Source organism: Oryctolagus cuniculus, chromosome 2, assembly GCF_964237555.1.
Source record: "Oryctolagus cuniculus chromosome 2, mOryCun1.1, whole genome shotgun sequence".
Classification (NCBI taxonomy): Eukaryota; Metazoa; Chordata; class Mammalia; order Lagomorpha; family Leporidae; genus Oryctolagus; species Oryctolagus cuniculus.
The window spans coordinates 199,210,013-199,237,155 of NC_091433.1; the positions used below are offsets into that span (position 1 = coordinate 199,210,013).

General features: G+C 55.1%; 1 protein-coding gene across 22 annotated transcripts in view; it reads left to right on the forward strand.

Moving 5' to 3' along the window:
* Positions 1-27,143, forward strand: part of MYT1L (myelin transcription factor 1 like) — a 440,164-nt gene that overhangs the window by 367,523 nt on the left and 45,498 nt on the right. The gene's annotated exons all lie outside the window — the stretch shown is intronic.

Consider the following 27,143-nt stretch of genomic DNA (forward strand, 5'->3'; position numbering starts at 1 on the left):
CCCTTTCTGTGTCTGGCATTCAGGAGCCCAAGCAGCTGACCTCAGACCAGGTGCACACGGAACTGTTCAGATATTCAGGAAATAGTTGGAACCTGGAGAGTCAAAATTAGGTTTTTAAAAATTGAGAATTCACTATGCATATTGAAAATGTGGACACTTCGATAGCACTAAGGCTAACATCCTTCCAGGATAGGCTCTAGTTCAGGTGTTGGCCCTTCCTCAGGGATGCGCCTATAGTCATGGGGACACGCAGGTCTTTTACTCGCGTCACCTCCCTCTCCTGTCCACCTGTGCCTTCGAAGCGTAAATCTGGCCAGACTCGAAGCTGCCGACCTCCCCAGCCAGACTGCGGGTCTCCTCCTCTGTGTCCCACACTCAGGTCTCAGACAGGTCTCAGTACAGGTCATGGGGAGCACGTCTACCCTGGGTAGAGCAGACGTGAGTGTGTGCAGGGCAAAGAGGAGCAGACTTGAGAGCCCCACAGTGTGAGAGAACCAGGGCTTCCCCGAGTCACTTTTCTCAGTATTCCACATATCGCATCCTATCGATTGCTCGGCTTATTTGGTTTGGAGAAGACTTTATTAGACATACAAAGAAAACACTTGTTTTCAGAACCCATTCTTGGTGACTTCCCAACCGTCCCACCCGAGACTGCTGCTACGACGTGGGCCAGGCTGTCCCCCGGTGCAGGGCTTTGTCTCACGCCGTGTTGTCTCTTACAGGCTCTCTGCCCAAGGCCCTAGTGCCATAGACCACCTGCTCATGTTCAGTGACTTCCTGTACTAGCCCTTCCAACACAAGAACTGCGCAGACGCCCGAGGGCCTCCTCTTGCTGGGGCGTCCTCCCGGACAAAGTAGCTCTAGATGTCGGAGCGGAAGGCGTTGGTGAGGCCCCGTCGGCCTGCTTCGTTCAGGGATCTCTTTGTCATGGCTTGAGGCCACACTCCCTCCTGGTCAGCAATTGAACCCCTGCGCTTGGAACGCGGCGGCACTGCTCTGAATCTCTTGATGAGAGACATTTTGTACGTCGGGGGCGTCTCCAGGCCCAGGAGGCCCGCAGTGGATGGGAAGGAGTCTTGGCTGCCTGTCTTGCCTCTGCCCACTCGGTTCCCAGCACCCCGGGGGCAGTGCTGTTCCTGTGTGTGTGGCTGTCACTGCTCTCACTCCTCACATCGGGCCTGGAGTGCGTGTCGGCCTGAGGTCCCTGCACACCTGCCGTTTCTCCGCTTCCAGCGCCTTCTCCCTTTCTGACTTCATACCCAGTGCCTTCAGAGCTGGGCGGTCCGCTGGGCGCAGCCCCCGGGCCTGGTAGGGACCCATCAGCTCTCTTTTCTTCTGAGCGGGGACTGTGTCTCCCAGAGGGTGGGTGACCTTTGCTTGATTCTGCCCTCTGAAAGCCACACCGTTCCTAACCTTGTCTCTACAAAAAGGAAGACCCATAGTGATGGACCGCCCTGGGAAGTGTGAACTGATTTCTGAAATAGTTATGTTCAGTTCCTGGCTCTTCAGCTGGGGGATTTCAATGGCAGGTCTCTGATAAGAAAGACAAATATTTAAGCATCAAACTTTTCCTTGATGACACATCTTTCTAAACTGACGAAACCATAGATTGTAATAACTTTTCTTCTAACCTGGTAATTGATGCTGGCTTCTATCCATTGCCAGTTTGCTTTTTCATCTGAGACAGTTCTTTTGGATGGCTTCTCTAAGCATGTGAACCTGGACTCATCTCTTTAAGGGTTACAGCTGCCTTCTGTAGAATAATCCATGCGTATGCCCTCCTGGATATATCACTCTGTTGTGCATTTTTTTAAATCTTCGCTCAATCCCACTTAAGAAAGTGAATTCATCACTCAGTGTACAATGCAAGCTCTGCCTATTCCCAAAAATCTGTTAGAAAGGGAGTCAGTCTTCTCCATTACACATCAGCTAATAGCTGGAATTTTCTGGAAACTTTCCTCTTGTCGTGTCCAACACTGAGTCTTGGTAGTCAGCCATGGACAGGACTTTCTTAGTCACAGAGAAGGCAAATTTTGCCATATAACTTCTGGGTCTTGTATCCTCAAAGCTTGTGAATTTCCTTGGACGACACTGATTGGTTATCATCTGGAGCAACTGTGTGGGCTGGTCAGTAGTTTCTGTCTATGTACAATATGTAAACTGGCGTGCATTAAAGTGCAGTGTGCACATGAATCTTTGCCAAGTTCTGGGACTGCTACCTTCCCTAGTCCTGGTCCATTCAAAGGGGATGCACAGTCCTGGGCCCAGAGTGAGGCAGGAGCCAGGGCGGGCAGCGGGAGGAAGAGGACTGGAAGCGGTGGATGAGGGTCACCACAGGCCAGAAACCCCTGTGCCCACACATCCATAGACTTGATGCCTTGGAGTCAGGTCCAGGGCTGCATCACACCCTGGGCACCGAGTGAGTTCCTGGCTGTGCCAGGCACTGGGAATACCAGCAAGAATGCAGAAAGCAAGCAAGAATACGCCTAGGCAAAGCCACATGATTTTCTTTTTCTTTTGGTGAAACCTCTGCCCAACATGAGCTCTGATTCCAAGAGGAAGTTTCTTCTCTTAAAATTTTCCTTGAAAGAGCTTGCAAGTCATATAATCGGGGCAGGCTCTGTATCTTAGGAAACCCTGTCTTCCCAGCCAGAGACGCCTCCTCCCCCAATGGCAGACACTGGCATGCCGCAGGTGAGTTAGCCCAATCAAAAACCAATTTGAGCCAAATCAGGTGGACATCAATCAGAAGCAGGTAGCTCTTCACGTAAGCTTCCACTTATATTTTCGCCAAATTTATTTGTTGGTTATTCATTGGGTTTTCTTTTTTTTTTTCTTTTTTTTTTTTTTTTTGACAGCAGAGTGGACAGTGAGAGAGAGAGAGACAGAGAGAAAGGTCTTCCTTTGCCGTTGGTTCACCCTCCAATGGCCGCCGCGGCCAGCGCGCTGCGGCCGGCGCACCGCGCTGATCCGATGGCAGGAGCCAGGAGCCAGGTGCTTTTCCTAGTCTCCCATGGGGTGCAGGGCCCAAGCACCTGGGCCATCCTCCACTGCACTCCCTGGCCACAGCAGAGAGCTGGCCTGGAAGAGGGGCAACCGGGACAGAATCCGGCGCCCCGACCGGGACTAGAACCCGGTGTGCCGGCGCCGCTAGGCGGAGGATTAGCCTAGTGAGCCGCGGGGCTGGCTCATTGGGTTTTCTTAAAATAGCCCCAGTCCTGTCTTAGTGTGTGTCCTTTCTGGAAAAGGAAGTTGAGGCTGGTGGTTAGTCTTGTCTTCTTGACATCTGGGTTTTGGTGTAATCACTGAGGATAGGGTGGGCTAGGGGTCTGCGCTGTGGTTGCCTGCCCTGTAGAATGTTCTCTTACACAAGCTGGAGTGTCCAGCTGTACAGCCCGGGGATCTGTAGCTTAGTCACATAGAGAATACAGCCTCTTTTTGTTAAACTTGGTTATGTTGACTTTAAAATAAACCATAAATCAAAGAGTTAAAACTGAATTTCAGCCCAGATCTTACATTTTGCCAAAGGTACTTATTTCTAGGCTGCCTCAGCTGATCCCTCAGGTGTGAGGCAATGTGGGTGCAGGGCTGAACTTACCTGGGCCACGCTAGGCTTGCTCTCTGCGTGGCTCCCGGGCTCGTCCCTGCCCGCCGGCCTCTTAGAATAACCCCGTCCTGGTGATCCTCTGACCCTCGTCTGCAACGCGGAAGCCACAGAGCTGCGTGCACACTGCCCTTGATGCAGCTCTGCTTTCCCGACCGGAAGACAGTGCTGCCCTGGCTGAAGATCCGCCTGCCTTGTAACAGGCTGCAGACACGGGCTGTGCCACCTCGGCGATGGCTGTCGCACATCAGCTGCCTCCTACTAGGAAAACCATCGTCCCATCAGCTGCTCTGCTCTACCTGTGCTGGGGCCTTTAGGGCTTGGGCACTGGCGCCTGCAGGGAGAACAGTGTAGACACGGGTGTCGCTGTGCCTTCCCCAAATCCACGTGGTGCCTGCGTCTCGCAGAGTGTTGCATATTTGACACTGGGCAGAGTGCTTCTGCACATGTTGTTGCCCTCCTGAGAAGAGAAGGGAAGTCAGCTTACACCCACTTCCCAGATGTGGCAGCTGAGGCATGGAATGGCTGTTCCTCTCAGCCAAGATGCACACAGAGCAGCAGCGATGGGCCCCTGCTGCGATGCCGGCGTCCCATATCACGGGCTGGATCAAGTCCCGGTGTTCCACTCCTGTTCAGCTCCCTGCTAGTGCACCTGGGAAGGTAGCAGAAGATGGCTCAACTGGGCCTGCCACACATGTGGGAGACTGGGTGGAGCCCTGGCTGCCTCTGGCTTCTACCTAGCAAGCCCCAGATGCTTCAGCCATTTGGAGAATGGATCAGCAGAGGGAAGACCTATTTATCTCTCTCTCTCTCTCTCTCTGTCACTACCTCTTGAATAAATAGATCTTCTAAAAGTGACAGTGATGAAACTTTAGCCATGCAGCACCCTCTTCACAATTAGTCACAGTTCAGGTGGGTCATTTGTGATCAAGATATAAAGGTTTGTATTTAATCAGGCCCAGAGCCACACATATACATGTGCATGCGCACACATGCACACTACCTGTAGGAACACATGTGAAGTATGTGTGTACAGGCACATGTGTGTACACATGGAGTGCATATATGCACAACACACATGGACAGATGAGCTCGCACGTACATGGGTACACATGTACACGTGTGTACACCTACACATATACACATGTGTTTGGTCTCACATAGTTTTATTATAACCAACTTAAGATTTTTTTGCTTATTTTTAAAACAAGTATTCATTATTTATTTAAAAGAGTGACAGAGAGGAAGAAGTAGAGATCCATCTTCGATAGGCTAGGTGACTCCCCAGGTGGCTGCTATGACAGGGCTAGGTCAGGCTAAAGCTGGGAGCCTGTCACTGTGTGTGGGTCTCCCACATGGGTAGCAGGGAGCCAAGTACCTTCGCCACCGTCCTCTGCTTCCCAGCACACTAGTAGGAAGCTGGATCAGAAGCAGAGCAGCCGGTACTCAAACTGGAACCCTGATACAGGACATGGGCAGTCTAAGACACGGCTTAGCTTGCTGTGTCTCAGTGCCTACACGCCACGAGTCAGTCTGGGGCTTGTGAAACGTCCAAGCAGGACTGCACGTCTGTTCACATTCATTCCTCACAGTCAGGTCAACGCCCTCTGTGCTTAGACGGCAGGGGCCTGGTTAGACCGTTTTTACTTCAACATCTGTGAAAGATTCCTAACATGGACACCACAACATTTTGTTAAATACTCCAAGGTACAGCTTGTCACAGATGCATTTTTCTTTTCTTACAACTAGTAGGGCCAGTTTAAAGTAAGTTCAGTATAGGAATATAGCGAAGCGCAATACAGCAAAACTTCTAAGATAAGAATGTTTGATGATGGTCCCAGCTGCTCACACTCACACACACCCCCACACACGGGACACACGTGCACATGCAGCCAATAATAAGCGGACCCATGTGGGACGACGGGTCCTGGAGCACAGGCGTGTGTGAGGGAGGGGCGCCGAGAAGCCCGCACCCGTGTTTCTGACGCACCCGTCGCTGTGGAGGGGCCCAAGCAGGAGCCTCCTGGCAGCTGACTGGCCGCAGGGAGGGAGCCGCGTGCGCTGGCCCTGCCGCTCTGGGCCCTGCTCTGGATCGCCCGCCTTCCTCCTCCCTCCCCTCTGCTAGTGAGCAGTAGGTGTGGAGTGTTCAGCGACTGTTCTGGGTGTGTTGGTTTGGGCCTCTGTCCTCAGTATCTTTAACTAAAACAAAAAGAAACAACAGCAAAAAACGCTGCTGTGTTGCCACGCTCCCCTGTGCCTCAGTGTCACTGTCTGTCAAATGGGATCATACTAGTAGCAGATGCTAGGCCCTCGGTGTTACTATTACTAACATCAAAGTACCAAAATCCCACAGCTCTTGTTCAGTTGTGCAGCTGAAAATGTTAAGCAGACTCCGGGGCAGGAAACACAGAGTTAACATCTTCTGAACGACTTGGCATCCGCCATCCTACATGATGCCTCCAAGAGGATGATCCCTTTACCCCAGTTCTCTTGATCTCAGCATTGGAAGACTTTGCATCGAGTCTTTTAATTACAAGGACAGAGGAAAACGGGCCTGGCCCAGTCTCACTGGGAACTCCGGGCCGGGCTCCTTCCGGGCGTGTCTTGGGTGACATCATCTTCTTGTTTGCACGTGTGAGTCATCCCAGCTCAATCCCTGCACTGCATTCAATGCGCTTGGCAACGTTGCCTCAGCTGCCTGGTACCCCGGGTATTATGGGATGGAGGAGCCCCAGGAGCCCTGTGTGGGCTGACTCCCCAGGGAGGGGCTCACTGCTAGGGGAGAAGCGCCCTGGCCTGCGCACGGCTGCGTTCAGTCATTTACTTCGTGCACGCGTCGTTGCATCTGGAGATGAGACAGTTTCTTCACCCCAGGAGCTCAGGGCCAAAGCAGAGCAAAAGGAAAACCATGCGAGAGCACCGATTCCCAGGGTGGTGTGGGCACAGAGGAGGCAACCGGCATTTTAGGCTGGGGCCAGGGATGGTCAGACAGTGAGGAGAGGGGAGCTGGCTGGGGAGACGAGGGGAGCCAGCTGGTCAGTGAGTGCATGTGGAAAGGGAATTGTAACAGGACCCGGGCACAGAGAATGCAGCTGACCACGGGTGGCTTTGCCAGCCTCACTGCAGGACACAGCCGACCAGGACAACAGGGCCTCAGCCCCGTCTCATGAGGTCAGGGCACTTTATTCTGAGTCTTGGGGGCCAGAGATCTGTGGACAGAGGCCTAGAATGGACAGAGCCCAGGGGGTGGGCTGTGAGGGAGACTGGAGGAAACACGACCCCTCAGGAGACACTAGAGGGGACTGGTGGAGGCTGTCCCTGAACTGAGTCATTTGGGAGTGGGAAAAAGTAGTGAGGTGCAGATAGACGAAAGATCATGGACTTGAAACAGTTTGGAACCGGAACAGGGTGCCCCCACCCAATGTACTGTCTGTCCCAGGAAGGGAGGGTGCGGAGCAGGAAGGGGTCTCTGAGGCTCCCTGCTGGGGCCTGACTTGCCTCCACGTGGTGAGGGCAGGAGCGAGTGTTCCAATCAGGGCTCCGAGGGCCCCTGAGAGGAAGTTTCTCGCACTAGGATGCCACAGGCTGCTTGGGTTGACACGAGCTTCCTGGGGCCTTCTCTCGGCCGTGTGGTGCATGTGCAAGACCAGCTGTGAGGCCTGCGTGAGAATGTGGAGAGTCTGGTCTTCACTTTGCTCATGGAAGTGCATTCTCTTAGCTTCCGTTGAGATTCCAGCATCCACTGTCATGAACACTCAGCAAGTGTGATGAACCCATGCCCGCAGGTGCACGAACAGCGCCTCCTCTAAGAGCTCCGTGCATCTGGATCCGTCCTTGGTGTCTGTGTTAGGACTTCACGCCTCCCTCCTGTCTATCAAAGAGCGCGTGGGCCCCCAGGCCCAGGCTTCTCTGTGTGGTTACCCAGGTGGAGCTGCTGGCTCACTGCTCGTGGAGTTTGCCACTTCCCAGGGCCTACACTGCCACATTTAAGAGACACTCTGGTTGGCAGGGGCTGAAGTTTGCCTGGACTTAGAGACAGGGCGCTCCGAGCCCCTCCTAGCGAAGGAGGGCAGTTTCTCACTCCTAACTGTTGTGCGGCTTGTGGTATTCACTGTGGCAACACTGAGGAGCTTTGCAACCACGGGGAGGCCCTAGCAGAGTCTCCCTGTGACGCCAGGTGGAAATGACGGACACCTGTCCAGACACCAGGCTTGACCCAGTGATGGTGCTCACTCTCAAATAATCATTTGTCAGCTAATCAAGTGCCAAACAGTGTGCCTTATGCCAACTGCTTGGAAGTTACTCTTTGAATGAATTGTTTTAACTTCCGGGCGAATTTTATTTTCAGAACATAGATAGCATATCAGGTGCCTGTAAACAAAATGGATACATTATTTCCCTTATAGTTTTATATATTGCAGTTTTAAAGATGTTTACACATATGTACATATGTATTAGATTACAAAGACATTATAAATTCATACACACACGTGCACACATGCCCACACAGACACATGTGTTTTCTTATACTAAGGCTGGGCTTCAGGGCCAGACACAGTCTTTTCATGGAAAGCTTAAATTTTCTCTGCATCTCTTCCTGTGTCCTGGTTGAATCTGACCTCTCTGAATTGTGAGGAATGGCCTCATGCTCGTGTCATTTGGGGCCTCTTGGGGGAGATTCTGAGATGCCAGGGCCCTAAGCTGCAGGCAGCCTGAGACCCTGTGGGGAGCAGCTCGGACTAGACTGTTACTGGAATTAAGATTTATTCTATGCATCTGCTCTCCCACAATATGGCGCTGGGAGAGAAGTAAACAGCTTCCGCACAGCTGCCTCCAGTTCAACCAATTAACTGTAGGACTTGCTCCTGATTGGAGGAGAGCAGCGTACTCGGCGTGTGGGCAGCCGAGTTGGGATTGGCGGAGGAGGACTATAAAGGAGGAGAGAGACGGCATGCACCAGGAACATCTATGGGGAACATCTAGCTGAAGGAACACCCGTGCAGCCCCCGAGAGAGCCGGCCGGCGGTGTGCCGCTCCCCTGCGGAAGTGGGGAATGCGGCCAGGGGGAACTGCCCTTCCACGGAGGTGGAAGGGATAGTAGCCAACCCGGGAAGAACCAGCAGCAAACCCGGGGAGGGCCGAGCAGACGAAAGAACAGCGCAGGGTCCTGTGTTGCTCCTCCACGAAGAGGGGGAGCGACAAGACCCTGTGATGGACAGGCCAGTCTGGGATTCTGGGGCTGTGCTGGCCTTCAACTGTAGATTCCAGGTTGTAATCTCATAAACACTTCACTAATTTATGGCTCCCTGGAGCAAAATGAACAAAATTGGAAATAAAGTAAACGTTCCCTTTGGGAAATTACTGACAAGGACTTGGGGGGCATTTTTCCTGGCAGTTCCGGGAGAGAGGATCATTGGCTGCTGACTGGAAAGATGTTGAAGGGACAGCAGGCTGTTCGGTGGCCAGGGGTGGCCTGCCATAGCAGGCTCAGTGGCATCTGCAGTGTGAATCTGTCAGTGCATGGAGCTCACCTCCTAAACAGCTTCCGTGATGTTCACAGAAAACCATGCCGCACCTGTCCTTTTGTTGCATTTTTACACAAAGAGATAAGTCCCTGGCATAGTGAATTCCACTTAATTACGTTTTGAAAGTGTCTGGGTTCTACAAGTGCCTGAGTTTCTCTCGCAGGTTGACAGATAGAGCCCTCTTGTCTACCTCCAAAGAGAAACTGAGAATATCCTGACAGACAGCCCGCACTGGAAGTATTCAGTAAAAAGGCTTTTTGAAAATCAAAGTGGAAATGTAATTAGACTGCAAGAAACGAGGGCCTACAGACTGTCAGTCAGAACTTTCTAGAATGACAGAAGGGTGGGTTCTGCCCTGTTCCATCCCGCAGCAGCCACTACCACTGGGATACAGCTACTGTGACCGAGGAGATGAACTCTGAACTGGATTTACTTTTTACTAATTCACATGTAAATGTCCTCACATGTCAAGTGGGCGTTCCTGCTGGACAGTGTCGTGAAGGACCCCACCCACGCATGTAGTTCTTTTGGTTTGAAATGCACCCAAAAACATTCAGGGATATTTTACTCCTGTATCCAAGTCTGTGATTTTTGTTAGCATCTGGGGCCTTGGTGTTTTTAATATTGAAGATAGGTTATTATGTTTTATTTAGCCACTGTTCTGTTTTGTTTACTGTAGTTTGTGGTCAGGTTAAACTGTGCAGGGACAGATTTCAGTGGGTCACTGTCTGCGTGGCGTGTGTGCTGGGTGCAGTGTCTGGGCCCACAGGGCAGCATTTCTGCTCACTCGATGGGGCTGCTGTCTGCTGAGGCCCGAGGGACGCTGGCCCAGGAGCATGGGTGCTGCGGCTCCACCCTGGAAGCCGCACACATGCTCCCTGGTGTTTCCTGTCAACTCTGGCTGATGCCACGCCCACCCTGTGCCCTATTCCTGTTGGCGTCTGAACCACGAAGATGGTACTGGCACATGCCCCTCCCAGTTTCAGACACTAACAGGGCCTCTCTCCGCTGCTTTTCCATCCTAAGACCAGTCGGGAGCCCCCGCAAGGCACTCGCAGGCCCGGGACTGTGCACCATGGACATGCGCAGGATGTCCACTTCTTCCTTGTGCTCCACCTGTGTCGCTTCCGTGTGTTCTCTGTGAATCCCACGACACAAGGGGTGGATGCAGAACATCGCCTTCCATTGGCGGTGCCCTCTTAGGCAAGAGGGAGGAACTACGCTGTTGATCAAGGGAGCATTTCTAAATGAGTTATTTGGAAATAAAACCAATATAAACTCAGAACATTAGAAAGGAGAGAAAGGTGTATCTCTGCCATGGTAATAGGTGGCGCCGACTGCACATGGACTGATCACGTCTGTAACCGTGACCCTGCCTCTGCTCGCTGTGCGGGTTGTACTCTCCGTTTTCCTGTTCTGGGGAAGATGCTGGCGTTGCTTCCTGGCCACAGGAACCCAGGCTGCTGGGAGCATGCATTCAAGAAGCTCCTTCCTCGCCTGCACCCACTGGACGCGAAGATGGTGAGGAGACCAGAGGCGGGAAAGTGCTGTGTGGGATGGGACTGTGCTCTGGGCCCACAGTTTACTTAGGGCAACTCGTGGCCGTGGTGTGTTGATCTGAGCTGCAATCAACAGCCGAAGCATCCGCGGCTGGGCATCCACGACGGCTGTGGGCACAGCGAGCCCTCCAGGCCTCTACTCCTGAGCTCCTGGCATCTGGGGAGTGGCAGGTGCACAGTCCCTGCAAGCTCAGCGCTGACAAGGCCAGAGGAGGAGGAGCTGGAGGACATTCTAGAACATGGAGCATGGGTGCAGGGGTCAGATCCCCAGGGCTGGTGCTTGGTGGAGCTTCCAGTCCTGTCCCATGGGAGGATGTCAGCTGATGTCGCCTGACTTCCCCAAGCCGCTCCGGCTGCCGAGTGGCACGTGAGCAAGTTGGAGGACAGGGTAGGGGGATGTTTGGTGACAAATGAGGTGGAGACAGCGTGATCCCCCAATGAGCAGTGGTTCCCGGGATGAGACAGGGCAGATTCTGGGTGTCCACGAGTACCGGGGGAGTAAGATCTGCAGAGAGGACTTTGGTGTGGAGATGAGCAAGCAGGTGAGGGCATGCACAGGTCCCCAGTGCCTGCCTCTTCCTGACATGGTCAGGGGGTGGGCGCAGGTGGAGCAAAGTGGGCAGAGCACCTGCAGCTCCGAGCTGGACATTAGGTTTGATGCCCGGACAACAATGCCACGTATCTGTGTGGGAGCTCAGATCTGGCTGGGAACATCAGGCCGTGTGTCTGAACAGACCACCAGTGAGTAGCCATGGATGAAGCAAAGGGCAGCAACACTGACCTTTCTGGTGTCAGCTCGACTGGACGAAAGCCCGGCCCCCGTGAGCGGGAACCAGCAGCTCACTGTTTCCTGGAAATGAGCGTCATTGTGACTCTGACACCCCCTCGCCGAGAGCCCTGCTGACCTCTCGCAGGTCCCCAAGCACTGGGTGCTCCAGGGGACTTCCAGTTCCAGCGGGCAGCCTTCCCCAGCATCAGCACTGCTGTCCGCGGACAGAGCTGTGTTTCAGACACAAAGGGCACGAGTGACCGTGAGGCCGGCAGAGCCACCTGTGTGTTTCCTAAGTGGGATTTGGTCCGTGTGCTTCCATCCATTTGCACTCTGCCATGCAGTTTCACGTGCAAACACAGGAGACTGACACCTGGGCAGTGGATGAACTGGGCAGGGAAGCTGGGGCATCACGAAGGAGCAGGCCAAGGAAGAGTTGGGAGAGGCACACAGAGTGCAAACATCCCTGGCTGTGATCTGACTCTTCCAGGACGCCCGCCCAGGCTGCAGCTGGTTACTGCCTGGCACTGCAGGGGCAGAGGAGGGCACGGAGGCTGAGGAGGCTGCCCCTGTCCCCCTGAACAGGAGCAACACGTATCCACAGAGGAGTTCACCTCAAGGCTTGAAGGCATGGGAAATCTGAACACACGTGTTCCTGCTCCTTAAAATAACCACTGGGACTGTATGCACGTTGCCTGGTGCAAGAATCATGGCACACCCTTGAAGTGAGCTTCCTTGACCCTTCTGTTTATGAAGATCCTGCGGCCCTTACCTGGGTTTCCCACTGCCTCTACCATAAGGGTAGAACACCTGTGGCTCATAAAGCCCACACACGCGCATCCACATTGCTCGTGGTTCCAGGCAGCCATGCTTGCACAGCTCTGTGCAGGCTGCCTGAAGGCAGGGCTCAGCCCTTACATGTGGGGCCTCCTCCTAGCACCCAGCACAGCACCTTGCACAGTGCTGGAATCCAAACCATGGCGTCAATGAGCTCCTGGACCAAGGAGAATGTATTTATTAGCAGAATGTCACCTTACATGGGACCAGGAGTTCTGAAGGAATTGGTGAGCACCATCCATGGGGACAGCAGAGAGGCCAGCTGCAGGGAGGGCCTTCTGCAGATGAAGCCACTTCTCTGAACACCTTGTGAACGAGGGATGCAGCAGGATTGCCAGAGTCTCTGTGCGACCGGGCCCCTCTTGCTCGGGGAAAGGGAGGCCGCCCATGAAGGAAGACGAGGTGGGACTGCAGCCGCAGCTGCACATGCCAGGCCCGGCTGCAGCACCATGGGGAGGTGACAGGAAGGGGTTGTGCAGACGATGGGACTGCAGCCTGTCCTGCTGTCCAGGGAAAGCCATCACCTGCAGCAGGACCACCCAACACTGAGCCAGGCGTGGAAGAAGCAGACCTCAGAGTTGTGGTAGCAACTCTTGCCCGTCAAGGAAAGCCCAGCTGCCCTCAGCCATGTCCTGGTGGCAGGAGAGAGGAGCAGTAGGCGCAGTAGGGGAGCAGGTGTGGCCAGCAGTGAGCAGAGGTCAGGAGAGGATCCGCAGCACTCATGTCAGCTCCATCAGTCTTCACGTGAGGAGCCCCAGCACAGTGCAGGAAAAGGCCTGGGTCTCCCACTTAGACTTAGATGTGCTTCTCAGGCTTCAAAGCCTGGGTGTCTGGAGAAGTTCAGTGGCCACGTGTTCATCTGAGCTCAAGTCTCTCACCAGGGCTCCCCGCAGCCCGGGGCTGCCGCCACCCGGACCTGTGTCCACATCCTCCCTCCTGCTTGAGAATCCCCTGTGGCTCTCTTCTCTCCCTGAAAGCCCATCCCACAGATTCCCTCTCTGCATGCCTGGCGTTTGTTACGTTGACTATGGTTCAGAGCTTTTCTGTTTCTAAGTTTTCAGGCCAAGTAGCTCTGTGCTAACTGCTGCTCCAAATGTTTCAGCTCTCACAGAAATGTGAGGGATCGTCAAAAAGTTCTTGAGAAAGTTTATTGTGGGAAACCTATGTATATTTATGTTTAGTTTCTTTTTTTTTGGACAGGCAGAGTGGACAGTGAGAGAGAGAGACAGAAAGAAAGGTCTTCCTTTGCCGTTGGTTCACCTCCCAGTGGCCGCTGCGGCCGGTGCGCTGCGCTGATCCAAAGGCAGGAGCCAAGTGCTTATCCTGGTCTCCCATGGGGTGCAGGGCCCAAGCACTTGGGCCATCCTCCACTGCACTCCCAGGCCACAGCAGAGAGATGGACTGGAAGAGGGGCAACCGGGACAGAATCCGGCGCCCCGCCCGGGACTAGAACCCGGTGTGCCAGTGCCGCAGGCAGAGGATTAGCCTAGTGAGCTGCGGTGCTGGCTCCTATGTATAGTTTCAAAGAATGTTTGCACCAAAGTAAACATTCTAATTCTGCTTTCCACTAACGTCTTGAGGCCCTTCCAGGTATTTGTTGATGAGATTTTTCTGTTTCTGTTTGTTTGGGATGATGTGTGTGCTGTTTCTGACTTAGTCTTCCTGACCCCAGCTGGGCTTACCCGTGTGGCCAGGTCTATTTGAAGCTATTTGAAGGAGCCCTGTGAGCGTGAGACTTGGGTGTGCTTGTCCGTCCTCCATGCCCAGCATCCACATGGTGGCCACCCACACAGGGCATGGAACAGATTGTTAGTGATTGACAGCTTTCAGTCATTCCATTGACGCTGGTCTTTCAGGCAGGGGTCTTTACCGATGACAACACCACATGCCCGGTTCAGCTGAGGTCCAGTTGACTCTGCAGTCAGAGGGCTGCTCTCTCCATGGGTAGCCTTGGTGGTTCTGACACCTCTCAGGTCTCTGTCTCTTCCCTTCCTTCTGTCTCTCATCATGACAAGGATTTTCACCATTGAAAATATCTGTCTGGCTTTGGGTCCCCAGGGATATCCAACAGAGCAAGTCTTCAGGCCAGTCAGAAGGAGTTTAATGTTTTGATTTTGTTACATTGCAAGTATTTGGGGTCTTTCTATTCAGTTTTCTTTAAAAAGTCATTTCTTTGAAGTCTAGCCAGAATTTTTAAATTGCATTGAAAAGGACACCTCAGATCCTCGAGAAAACCTTCATCAGTCTCAAGATGTGGTGTATGAGACAGGGAGGGGTCTCTCCCCGACATCTGGTGGTTTCTCTGTGGCAGGTGGCGGAGAGCAGAGTGACCTCTTGACCTCAGGTCTTGTCTGGTCCCCCACCCACAAGATGGGTGTGCACAGCATGCACGCACGGGAGAGGTCGCTGTGGAGAGTGGTGTACAGGATGCATGGAGGAACATCTCTTAGTGAAGCACTGAGTCGGGGACAAGACAGAAGCCAGAGCTGGCCCCTGAGCAGCCTAGAGGCCGAGGCCAGGGATCTGGGACATTCTGCAGGGGCGGGGGTGTCAGGGAACAAGGGCAGAGACCATTAGCAAGCTAAAACCTATCCCGATTCAAACAAAGAATGAAGTAAAACTTCATCTATTTGAAACCTCAACAACCAAGATCAAAATATTTCAAAGATAAAAGAATTCCATTTTCCTAATGTCTTTCACTCTTGTCTAATATGGTACAGTTTTAAAATACTTATATCAGACTTGCAAATCAGGTTTAAAATCATCAAATAAAAATGTCCATCAGCCCATCAGATCCACATCAGAGCTAATCCATGTGCCCTAATTTCACTCTGCCCTCCCCATTTTGGATTCCAAAACATTCTCCAACTGGCATATTTTGATCGTCTGATTCTCTGTCATTTCTTTCTTTTTCAAACTGCCTTGAATTCTTGCTTCAGTTCTCTGCCTTTTTTGGCTGACAGGTGCTTTATGATGAGAATGTAATGGCAGCTGAGGCGTCTTTCTGTTCCCCGTGGGTTGCAGTGGATCGGAACAGCCCCGCTCCAGACCCTTTCTCTGTCTTCCCTTTGTGGAATCCGACTGTACTAGTGCCTGGCTTCTCTGGAGTCTGCTCTCCCACAGAGCAGAACTCGCCTCTCCCAGTGCAAGTCAGCTGCTCCTTCCGGGGGCTGTGCCGACATCACCTGCTTCGTTCCAGCCCGGGTCACACGCAGCGCTGCCCCATTTCCACAAACACTGCAGCTCATGCAAAATCCACGTTGCTCCTTCATGATTCCATGATGAAGTCCAGTGGTGACTTCATCCTGGGCCCAGGGCTTCTAATGTGAGCCCGAAGACTGTTCCGAGTGTGGGCTCCCCACACAGCAGAAGCAGCTCATCCCTGCTGGCTCTCTGGTTCTTGCCAAGCTTTCTGTTATCATCTGGCTCTCTCACCAGTGCCTTTCTTGGTATTCTGTGCCAGGTCCTATGATGTGAAAGATGGAGGTGGCCAATGGGGCAGTGGCCTTCAGGTGAGCCAGGTGGGTATTGCAGCCAGGTTAGGGGTTCACCGACTGGGAGGGGCACAGAAAACATCAAATTCTGACCGCTTAAGCGTATTTCTTTGAAAGAGTGTTGAGGGGGTGTGGGGTTAGGGGGAGGACAGCCAGCCTCCACCCCTTGGTTCTCTCCTCAGACACCCACAACAGTGGGTCTGGGCCAGGTCAGAGCCAGGCACTAGGAACTCCATCCAGGTCTCCCACATGGTGGCAGGGACCCGGGTCTTTGATCATCATCTCCCAGGATGCACATTAGCAGAAAGCTGGCTGGGAGCATAGACAGGACTCAAACCAGGCACTCTGAGCGTGAGATGGATGTCCCGAGCACGGGCTTGACTCGCTGCACCAGTGTCTGCCCTGAGCTATTGCCTCTTCAATCTACCAAAATAGTGACTCTTCTGTGAGGGTTAATTCCACATTTTGGGAAACACAGTAGCAGATTCCAGAAGCCAGGAAGGCCTGCAGGTGGTCCCCACCACAGGACCCCTGCTCTTCGCCGCTGGGAGGTCTGTGTCGTCCTGTGGGACTCGTCTGCTGGGTTAACATCATCAGTGTCTCCCTCTTGTCCCCAAAGAGCTGTAGTGAGGATGGGAGTCCGTCTGTGAAGACAAGAGACCACACGTGTCTTGGGACAGGAGGCACCCAGTGTCTGCATGCTCTGAGTCTCAAGTACGTAATTAAAATTTCACATCTGCTTTTCACAGAGATGCGATTTCAACTCAGTCCTCAGTAACTGGAGGAAGAAACAGTGTTTATATGGCCAACGTGTACTTTGGTAAACCACAAAAGTCACACCAGGAGGTCTTTCTCTGAGCCCCAGAGTGGTACAGAGTGGTGCCCATTTCTAGACAAACCCAGCCAGGCCCTGTCTTCACAGGAGGCAGTGCTGGTGCCCAGCCCCCAGAAAGAGAACCCACCTGCATTCTCCCCAAATGGGGACTTTGGTCCAGGAACAACAGTGGAAGTGAAGCATCCAGTGGCGGAGGCCAGAGTTTGAAGGCTCTGCTAGCGCCATCCACTCTGCACCTGCACGTGACAGCTATGCATTCTAGGGAGGCCCGAAGCTCCCTGTGGAGTTTCTAGCAGCTGCCACTGCAGGGCAAACCCTTCCTGATCTTTCCAAGACCACAGAGAGCAGAGGCAGAGCCAGGAGGAGGACCCAGGAAACCCCTAGGGCCCAAGACAAGCAGGCTGGGGGCCTGGCCCGTGCCCTCCTGGCAGCACAAGTGTGACAAGCAGTGCAGCTTCTAGGCTCACCCAGCAGGGCACCCTTGGTGCTAAGTGACAAATCTTCCTGGCACCGTGACCTCCACAGATGACCTCGGTTAGGGGGGTCTTGCCCCTGGATCCAGCATTTCCTTGAGCTGCTGGGAGCCCAGACATTATAGTCACAGCACACGTGGAAAATGACAACTCCCACGTGTGCCTGCTCAGCCCTGAAGAAACATGTGACACTGCTTGTCAGTCCTCCAGATGGCCGGGGTGGAGGGCGGTCATGTTCACGTGCTTGGGGTGTGAGGAGTGTGTTAGGTGAAGAGTTGGTTCCAAGTGGCATTGCAGTGCAGCCCCCATCTGCATCCACAAGCTCTGCATCTGTGCATTAAACCAACCACAGATCCAAAGTATCTGGAAAAATGAGTCTGAATTGAACACGTACACCTTTTCCTGCCGTTATTCCCTAAAGAATATGGCATGGCAACTATCTATAGCGCCTTTACCTTTTCCTAGGTATTGTAAGTAATCTAGAGGTAGTGTATGTGGGATAGTGTGTGGAGGTCTATGCTAATACTGTGCCTTTTTTGAGTATTTATTTAGTTAAGAGGTAGAGAGACACAGGGAGTGCATGGACGGTCCTGTCCACGGATTCCCTCGCCAAATACCTACAGTGGCTAGGACTGGGCAGAGAACAGAGCAAGCAACAGGGAACTCGATCCAGATCTTCCTCATAGGTGACAGGGACCAAACTATGTGAGCCCCCCAGGACACACATCGCCAAAAAGCTGAAATGGGGATCTAGAGCCTGGAATTGAAATGAGGTGCTGTGATACAGGACACAGGCGTCACCACCAAGTTTGTCGTCACACAGCCAATTGCCCACCCCCTGTGCCATTCTGTAGAATCTGCTTCAGCACCCTTGGACCTTGGTATCTGTCCCTTTCTGGAACTATCCCCACAGATACTGAGGGTGACTCAGCAGTGCAGACACTGGCCCTGGTGTGGCCATTCACCAGCTGGTCAGTCTGCGTTTGTTACATGACTTGTTTTTAAACTCAGTCTTTTTTCTCCAAAACTGAGATAATTACAACCGTCTTTCAAGTCTGAGATAGGGACCAACTTACATGAGTTGACCTTTGAGTGGTAGTCTACCTGGCAACTTGTAAGCCGCCACTCCTCAAAACAGAGGAAATGGTGGCAGAGTGTTAGCTGCTGTGTCGTCATCAGAGCAGATTGCTTTTCTCCTAACAGAATGTCCTCATCTTCTGTGATTCTGAGACACATGTAAGGCATGTGGTCATGTATGTTGGAAAGAACACACATGTACACATGCATATCACACACACACAATCTCATGCACACACAACATATGGATGCACACACCACATGTGCACACCCAAGAAGACATCCATGCACTCAGTGTACACATCACATACACATACACACATGAAAATGCGTGTGCACACACATCACATACTATACACACCATGTGCACATGCACAAGAGCACATGTGCGCGTGTGTGCATGCTCTGCACACGTTAACATGCCTCCTGTGCCCCTATGCCCACAGGACAGACATGCTTGCACTGTCAGGCACGTGTGCAGAACCCCATCACAGAAGGTGTCCCTGCAGGGACACGGCTGGCTGGGCTGGGGTCAGGCCCCACACCCTGACCCTCCCTCCTCCGCATCCTTTCCAGAGGCTATGCCATCATCCCCACAACCACCCCCACAAAACTGAGTCCCAGGGGTTCCAGCTGTGACTCTGATGGGGTACAAGGACTAGCAGAAAAGCAAACACATTCTCCGTGGGTTTCTGGACAGAGACACCGACTGCCTTGGCCAGCAGACAGCCCCATGCAGGGCAGAGCCACCATGCCATGGAAGCTCACTGGAGGCTGGTCTGTGTGCAGTCAGGTTCTGGGGACTTCCCAGGCCAGAGGCTGCTTGAGCTGAGCCTGCTCAGCTCTTAGGCCTTCCTGCTCAGGGTACCCACCACCCCCACCACCCCGGGGACAGTGCTCCTGCCTCGTCATAGTGCAGCTCCGCAGCCCAAGAGCTGATCCAGGCTTTGATTTTTTTTTTTTCTGCACCACAGGGAAGGGAAGGAAAGAGGGTGCCTGGCAACCACATTGCCATGGCAACTCCCTCTTCACTCCACCCCCAGCCTCAGGGCAGGCCCCAGATTGCAGGGTTCAGAGAAGGTGAACAGGGCAGTGCCAGCAACCTCCCAGAGCCTCCCCAGGCTGAGATGAGGCCCCAGGCTTGGGCAGGAGGCTGGGGCTGCAGGGACCTTCCCTGCAGTTGCTACGCAGACGTGAGGATAAAAAACCACGGTTCACCTCCTGTCTCCCACGACAGTGCCCGTTAGCAGGGTTGCCTGCCTGCCTGTTCCAGACTGTTCCCATGCTGCTTTTATAGCTTCCATAATGACAAAGCCTCCTTAAAATGCAACTCTTTCCCTAAGAAACACGTGTTTGGTATTAGGCAGGTGAATTTTCTTACTCTAATATTCTAAAGTAGTTTTCTTAAAAATCAGAGCGAATGTTGCTCTCCATCAAAAGGTCTGTAAATAAAAGTGGCTGTGGTTAATATCCGCAGACCCCACCGCATGCTCTCATTGGGAGGTTGCCAGTGTTTGCCAGTGTGGTGAAGGTGCTGTGTGAATGGCAGTCTGGTTTGCAGTCAGGAGCACGCCTGTGTCTGCAGACCCTGCAGTGAGCACGGCCTGCAGGCCGAGCCCTGGCTGTGGCTTCCTGCTCCTCTTCCCCAGACCATGAGCCCTGGAGAATAAGCCTTTAGTCCCAGCCTGGTAATGCAGCCAGGACACCTGGCAGACCGGCCGCGGCAGTGGTGGTCAGGCTTGGAACAGACAGAAAGAAACACAGAACTAGATTGTGTCTCAAACAGAAGTGCCCACCTCCTGAGTGCCATGGGTATGGCCTCTGCAGCTCCTGACCCGTCCCTTCCCACCAGCCCCACCCAGCATGGAGAGGCCTTCAGGAGAGCAACACCCCTGCATCCTTCTCTGCACTCAGCGCCTGTTGCTTGGGAATTTGACAAGAACACTTCCCTCCCACCGGGCTCTGCACCTGCTGTGAGCCTGACTCCTCCCCCTCCTTCCCTCCTTCCCCTCCCCGCCCCCCCCCCCGTCTCTTCTCTCCTCCTTTGGTAATCACATCTGCACCCAAAGAGGTTCTAGGTGACAGGTGCCGTGGTTGTCACTTTGTCCTGACTCCCTTTCCCCCTCCAGAGTCTCCCTAGGTGTTCCCCCATCCTCCCATCAGCCCCTTCCTCCCACTGGGGCCCCTCTGCCATCTTCTGGGAACTTGCTCCAAGACAGGCCCCTCCCATAAGCACTTCCACATGTGCTTTGTGGTCTGCACCTGCTTCCCATGTTCTCACACGTCTCTCTCAGACTGGGGAGCACTGCACGTACCTCCGTGGCTCCCAGACATGCTAGCTGGCATTCAAGCCCCTCCTCCTGAGCTTGGGAGGATCCCTGAGTGCTTCTGTGCCATTCCACGTGAAGAGCAGGGTGATGGCCAGGCTCCCGAGTACTCGGGGGTTGTTGTGAACCCTGAGTGGGTGCTTAGGGCAAGGACTGACAGCTGATGCTTGGCTCCCCTGGTATGATGGCAGACAGGAGGCAGCCCTGTGGAGTCAGCACTTAGTAAATGCAGCTGTCCGCATTACCTCTTCCCATAGCACTCACAGGAGCCCGGTCTGCCCCAGTGGCCTTTAACTGGGCTCTGAGCAGCCACTCGAGCTGCAGGCAAGGGACTGAAAGGCGGCCATTGGCTCACAGGACCTCAGCGATCTCACCTGCCCGGAGGAGGGAGCTGGGCCATGTGGGTTTTAGTGCTGACAAGGGTCCTCAGAGTGCTGGTGGGTACTGGCTTTGCTCTTGCTAAGCCTCAGAGAGATGACAGATGCAGACACGGCCTGCAGCTTGGAAGGCTGAGCATCAGCCCAGGGGAGCCTGCCCTCCTTCACTGCCGCCTGCCTCCAGGCTAGACACAGCCCAGGGCTGGGGAAGGGCACTCAGCCAGCAGTGTAGCCCAGTCAGTCATGTCCCACCCTGGGGGAGAGTCCACCTTGTCCTGCTCCTTCCTGAGAGCAAGGACTGAGCCCAGGCCCAGCTCTGCACACAAACACCCAGGGAGCCGGGCCTCGATAGAAGGTTTCAGCCTTGCTGGGAGAGGTGACACCACCTAGACAAGGCCTCCCCTACTCCTACAGCTGGACAAGAGTGGCCAAGGACAGTACCCTAGAGCCCTCAGATAGCACCTCTGGCAGGATCTGTGGGCAGACAAATGTAGCCGCTGATTGGGGCTAGAGAGGAAGCTCAGCTAACTAGGACCTGTAACACCCCACACAAACAAATCCAGCTGACAGCTAGGAGGGACACTTGGGACACACAGGACATGTACTGAACCACCAGCCCACTCATTCTCTCCACTATTTGGGCAAGTTGTGTCCCGAGCCATGAGCCCACTCTTGTTCTCACGTATGTTTGAGTCATCAGCCCACTAAAAATATCCAGTGTACTGAACCATCATCAGTCTACCCTGCTCTCCACCATGTACTGAGCCATCAGTCTACCCATACTCTACAGCACGTACTGAGCCATCAGTCTACCCATACTCTACAGCACGTACTGAGCCATCAGTCTACCCATACTCTATAGCATGTACTGAGCCATCAGTCTGTCCATGCTCCCTACCATGTACTGAGCCATCATCCCACCCATGCTCTCCACCATGTACTGAGCCATCAGCCCACCCCAATCTCCACCATGTACTGAGCCATCATCAGTCCACCCATGCTCCCCACCATGTACTGAGCCATCAGCCCACCCCACTCTCCACCATGTACTGAGCCATCAGCCTACCCCACTCTCCACCATGTACTGAGCCATCATCAGTCCACCCATGCTCTCCACCATGTACTGAGCCATCATCAGTCTACCCATACTCTACAGCATGTACTGAGCCATCAGTCCACTCATACTTTACAGCATGTACTGAGCCATCAGTCTGCCCATACTCTCCACCATGTACTGAGCCATCATCAGTCCACCCATGCTCCCCACCATGTACTGAGCCATCATCCCACCCATGCTCTCCACCATGTACTGAGCCATCAGCCCACCCCACTCTCCACCATGTACTGAGCCATCATCAGTCCACCCATGCTGTGAGCCTCACCATACAGCTTGCTGATCTTAAAACAGAAGAGGCCCTGGCTGCTCCTGAAATGGCTGCTGGAGTCCAAGTTAGGAGGAGCAGCCTCAGACCTCCTGCCTCCCTCCCTTCCAGGAGACAGCCTCAGTGTGGTGTGAGGAGTAGTGCTGGCAGTCACAGTGCAGCCCTGCTGCAGAAGCTACAACTAGAGGAGTCCAAGAGCAAAGATACCAGTGCCACACATCTGGGCCAAGCCAGGGGTCAGAGCAGGATAGAGCCAACAGGGAGAGAAAAGATGTCCCTGAGGGGGTCTGGAACGCTTCCTTGGAGGGGGATCCTCACTGAAGCAAGAGTCCAGATGCAAAGGCGCCAAGGCCCAGGCAGGTGCACAGACAGGGCTGCCGTGCTTCTCGTTGAGGTGGTCTCAGGACCCATCAGTGTGTGGGTGAGATGAGTCTCACAGTGTCCTGCATGGGGGTCCCACATGTCACAGTGGCCCTGAGTAGGGCCTTCCAGAAACCCTGGAGGCTTCGTCTTGCTGGGGCTGTTCTTCCCATACAGTGCCCTGCATCCGGGGTGAGCCTGGAGTTCTCTCAGAAGAACTCTGGTGCCTCTCAGCCCTGAAGGCCATTAGGTTGTGAGCAGGCACCACTGCAAACGCCCCCCCGGGGTCCCCATGCTTCCTGGTAGCTCCCAGGTGCTCCTGCCACTCCTGGGACAGTACTCACAGCTTCCGAGGACGGCCCCCTCTGCCTCCACTCAGCCGTACAGCCGGAAAGCGCTTGCAAAGAGTGGTCCCCAGACTCCTAGGAACATTTGGAACAAGATTTCCAGACGCATAAAATTTGCCTTTGGATGTGTTAGGGAAGTTTTCTTCTCTCTGAGCCAGCATCCTCGAGTATGTTTTCCTTCCTGTTTGGGCTCCACGCCCTCCTCTGGCGGGCTTGTGTGTACCTGGAATGCACCCAAAGGCAGGCCTCAGCACGGACCACGCTGGAGGCAGGAAGCCATTGGCAGTGCTGGAGCTCACAGCCTGCTCCTAACTGTGTCCGCACCGTGGAGATCAGAACCCTGAGGCACCCGAGTGCGGCCATCCTTGTGCGTTGGTTCCCCACACTGTGCCTCTGGGCTCGCTCTCAGAAGTGTGGCTTTCTTCCTCCTTCCTGTCTGCTTCTCCTGCCCTGCTCTTCAGGCAGGTTTCAGGTGAGACAGAGACAGCCCTCCATGGCAGCTGTCCTCAATGGCTTTCATCCTCTGCTCCCAGTCAGCCACCAGGGGAATGGTGCTCACAGCACTCTCTTTACCTGGTTCTCCAGGTGGTCACTTGGGCGGCAGCACCTGGCCCAGAGCTGGGAAACCATCACTGTGTTCTCTCCACAAGCCCAGAGCCCTGTGGGGCCACCTCTGTCTGGACTTCCTGGACGTGCTGGTGCAGAGGGGCACCCACATCCACCACCGTCTCCTGCATTGTCCGCAGAACCCGCTTTGTCTGTGGGGAGTTTGTGCCAGCTTCCTCTCAAGGCCACGCCCTCCCCTTATGCCCCTCTTCATTCCCTCCCACCTGCCATACCTTCCACGTCCATTTATCCTTCCTAAGGTCACCCTCCTCCAAGCTCTGGGTGGTTCTGGGCTCTTCTTGGTGGAACTCTCCTACTTGGTTCCAGATCAAATTGTCTTAACACCTCTGAAAGCTTCCATTGTAGGTGTTCTGACCTCTGTGCTCTGCTCTCGGCTCTCCGGCCTTTGACTTCTGCCTCTGTTCTCTGCTGTCTTGTGTGCCATTGTGGCAGGCAGAGGGGAGCAAGGATCAGTGGACAGTTTGCTTTCTGGAAACTGCATATAGCCATTTCTGTGATACATGAGTCTTGGTAAATTTCATTTCACTTTCCTAGATCTCCTTCACTATCCTCAATTTCATAACACCTGGAAAATCCAAATCAACCTATAAAAAGTGCAAACAGGAACAAAGTAAGCCTTGTGATTTTATAAACAAAGGAACCTGCCCTTGAAATGAGGAGTAGGCCGTGCAGGCTCAGGGGTTCAGGGAGTAGGAACTGCTGATAATAAGCGAAAACTGAGGAACGGTCGAGCCATGTGGGAAGCGCCAGAGGAAAGCGGACTTTCCCTGTCGTCTCAGCTTGACCGCTTTTTGTGCCCGTGGCTGAAATACGTAACCCACTCAGATCTCTTCCCTTAGCGTGTGCATTCACCTGTTCCAGCTGGAAATTTCCCCCAACATGCAAGATGTTACACTAGGGGAAAGGCAGAGCCCATGGCACAAAGGCTCTGCTTGTTTTTGTAAGAAGGTTAGAGGAGAAAGTAAATTGAGAAGAATTAAACCAGAAGTATAAAGAGAAGAGCGAGGTGAGGCCGGTGTGAGGAAGGAGACCGGGCGTCAGGCTGTGTAGGAGGTGGGGTCCCTGAAGACCCGAGGAAGGAGGAGCCGGACTCTCCATTTCTCTTGAGAAGAGGCTGACAGGACCGCAGGGCGGGGACGCAGGGCAGCGTCCAGCTCTGACAGGATCGCAGGGCGGGGACGCGGGGCAGCGCCCAGCTCTGACAGGACCACAGGGCGGGGACGCGGGGCAGCATCCAGCTCTGACAGGACCAAAGGGCGGGGACATGGGGTAGCGTCCAGCTCTGACAGGACCGCAGGGCAGGGACGCAGGGCAGCATCCAGCTCTGACAGGACCGCAGGGCGGGGACATGGGGTAGCGTCCACCTCGGACAGGACCACAGGGCAGGGACGCAGGGCAGCGTCCAGCTCTGACAGGACCGCAGGGCGGGGGCATAGGGTAGCGTCCACCTCTGACAGGACCGCAGGGCGGGGCCGCAGAGCGCTCCACCTCTGACAGGACCGCAGGGCGGGGCCGCGGGGCAGCGTCCACCTCTGACAGGACGGCAGGGCCGCGGGGCAGCGTCCAGTTCTGACAGGACCACAGGGCGGGGCCGCGGAGCGCTCCACCTCTGACAGGACCGCAGGGCGGGGCCGCGGGGCAGCGTCCAGCTCTGACAGGACCGCAGGGCGGGGCCGCGGGGCAGCATCCAGTGCTGACAGGACCGCAGGGCAGGGACATAGATCAGCGTCCAGCTCTGACAGGACCACAGGGCGGGGACGCGGGGCAGCGTCCAGCTCTGACAGGACCGCAGGGCGGGGACGCGGGGCAGCATCCAGTGCTGACAGGACCGCAGGGCAGGGACATAGATCAGCGTCCAGCTCTGACAGGACCACAGGGCGGGGACGCGGGGCAGCGTCCAGCTCTGACAGGACGGCAGGGCGGGGATGCGGGGCAGCGTCCACCTCTGACAGGACGGCAGGGCGGGGCCGCAGAGCGCTCCACCTCTGACAGGACCGCAGGGCAGGGACATAGATCAGCGTCCAGCTCTGACAGGACCACAGGGCGGGGACGCGGGGCAGCGTCCAGCGCTGACAGGACGGCAGGGCGGGGACGCGGGACAGCGTCCAGCTCTGACAGGACGGCAGGGCGGGGACGTGGGGCAGCGTCCACCTCTGACAGGACGGCAGGGCGGGGCCGCAGAGCGCTCCACCTCTGACAGGACCGCAGGGCGGGGCCGCGGGGCAGCATCCAGCTTTGACAGGACCACAGGGCGGGGCCGCGGGGCAGCGTCCACCTCTGACAGGACGGCAGGGCGGGGACGCGGACCGCTCCACCTCTGACAGGACCACAGGTCGGGGATGTGGGGTAGCGTCCACCTCTGACAGGACCGCAGGGCGGGGACACGGGGCAGCGTCCAGTGCTGACAGGACCGCAGGGCAGGGCCGCGGAGCGCTCCACCTCTGACAGGACCGCAGGGCGGGGCCGCGGGGCAGCATCCAGTGCTGACAGGACCGCAGGGCAGGGACATAGATCAGCGTCCAGTTCTGACAGGACCACAGGGCGGGGCCGCGGGGCAGCGTCCAGCTCTGACAGGACGGCAGGGCGGGGACGCGGGACAGCGTCCACCTCTGACAGGACGGCAGGGCGGGGCCGCGGAGCGCTCCACCTCTGACAGGACCGCAGGGCGGGGCCGCGGGGCAGCATCCAGTGCTGACAGGACCGCGGGGCAGGGACATAGATCAGCGTCCAGCGCTGAGCAGAAATCCGTGCATGGCCGCAGGGCCCGCGTACCCAGGAGCCTGCCCTTCCCCCGTCCCAGAAGCCTAGTCCTCCGAGGTGCGCTGGCATCTGGAGGCCTCCAGAGCGGGGCCTGCGCGTGCCTTGCCTCCCTTGGCCGTGCACTGAGAAGTCACTGACCAGGCCGGCCGTTGTTCACGTTGGAGCTACGGTCCACAGGCAGGTCTTCCCAACGCTCTGGCCTCAGTGCCAGAGCTGCGCTGCCTGCTGCTGCCGCCTGCAACACCTCCCGTGCGCCCTGAGGCTGCGAGCGGCTCATGTGCATGGCTGTGGCAGCAGGGCGGTGGCCATGAGAGTGGTGGTTCTGTGGCAGCAGTTGGCCGGGCCCTGTCTCAGGACAGGACCCAGTGGTGCATGAGCTGAGAAACTGACTGTGGCAAGACACAGCCCTGACAAGGAATGCCCTCCCATGCCCTGCCCATCTTCGTAAACTCTGAGAAGCCAGGGTCTGAGTCCTGACCCTGAGAACAGCTGCTAGGGGCCAGCCAGGACGTTTTGGGAAGCCATCTTTGAACCACCTGTGGCTGGGTGAAGAGGAGATAGGGGTCAGTGTCCCGTGTCTCAGCCCTGTGTGCCCATGGCCAGAAGGAATGCCCGTGACACAATGTCTTTAAAACATGGGTTTGCACTAACTGCCCTGGAGCTCATGTATGCAGCTGCAGGTGAGTACCGCTCTCGGGCCCCACCCCTGCCCCCGCCCCGAACAAGGCCCCTCTGCATGCCCGCTGCACTGTGGACGTCGTGGTTGGATGCGCCTGAGTCCTGGAGAGGG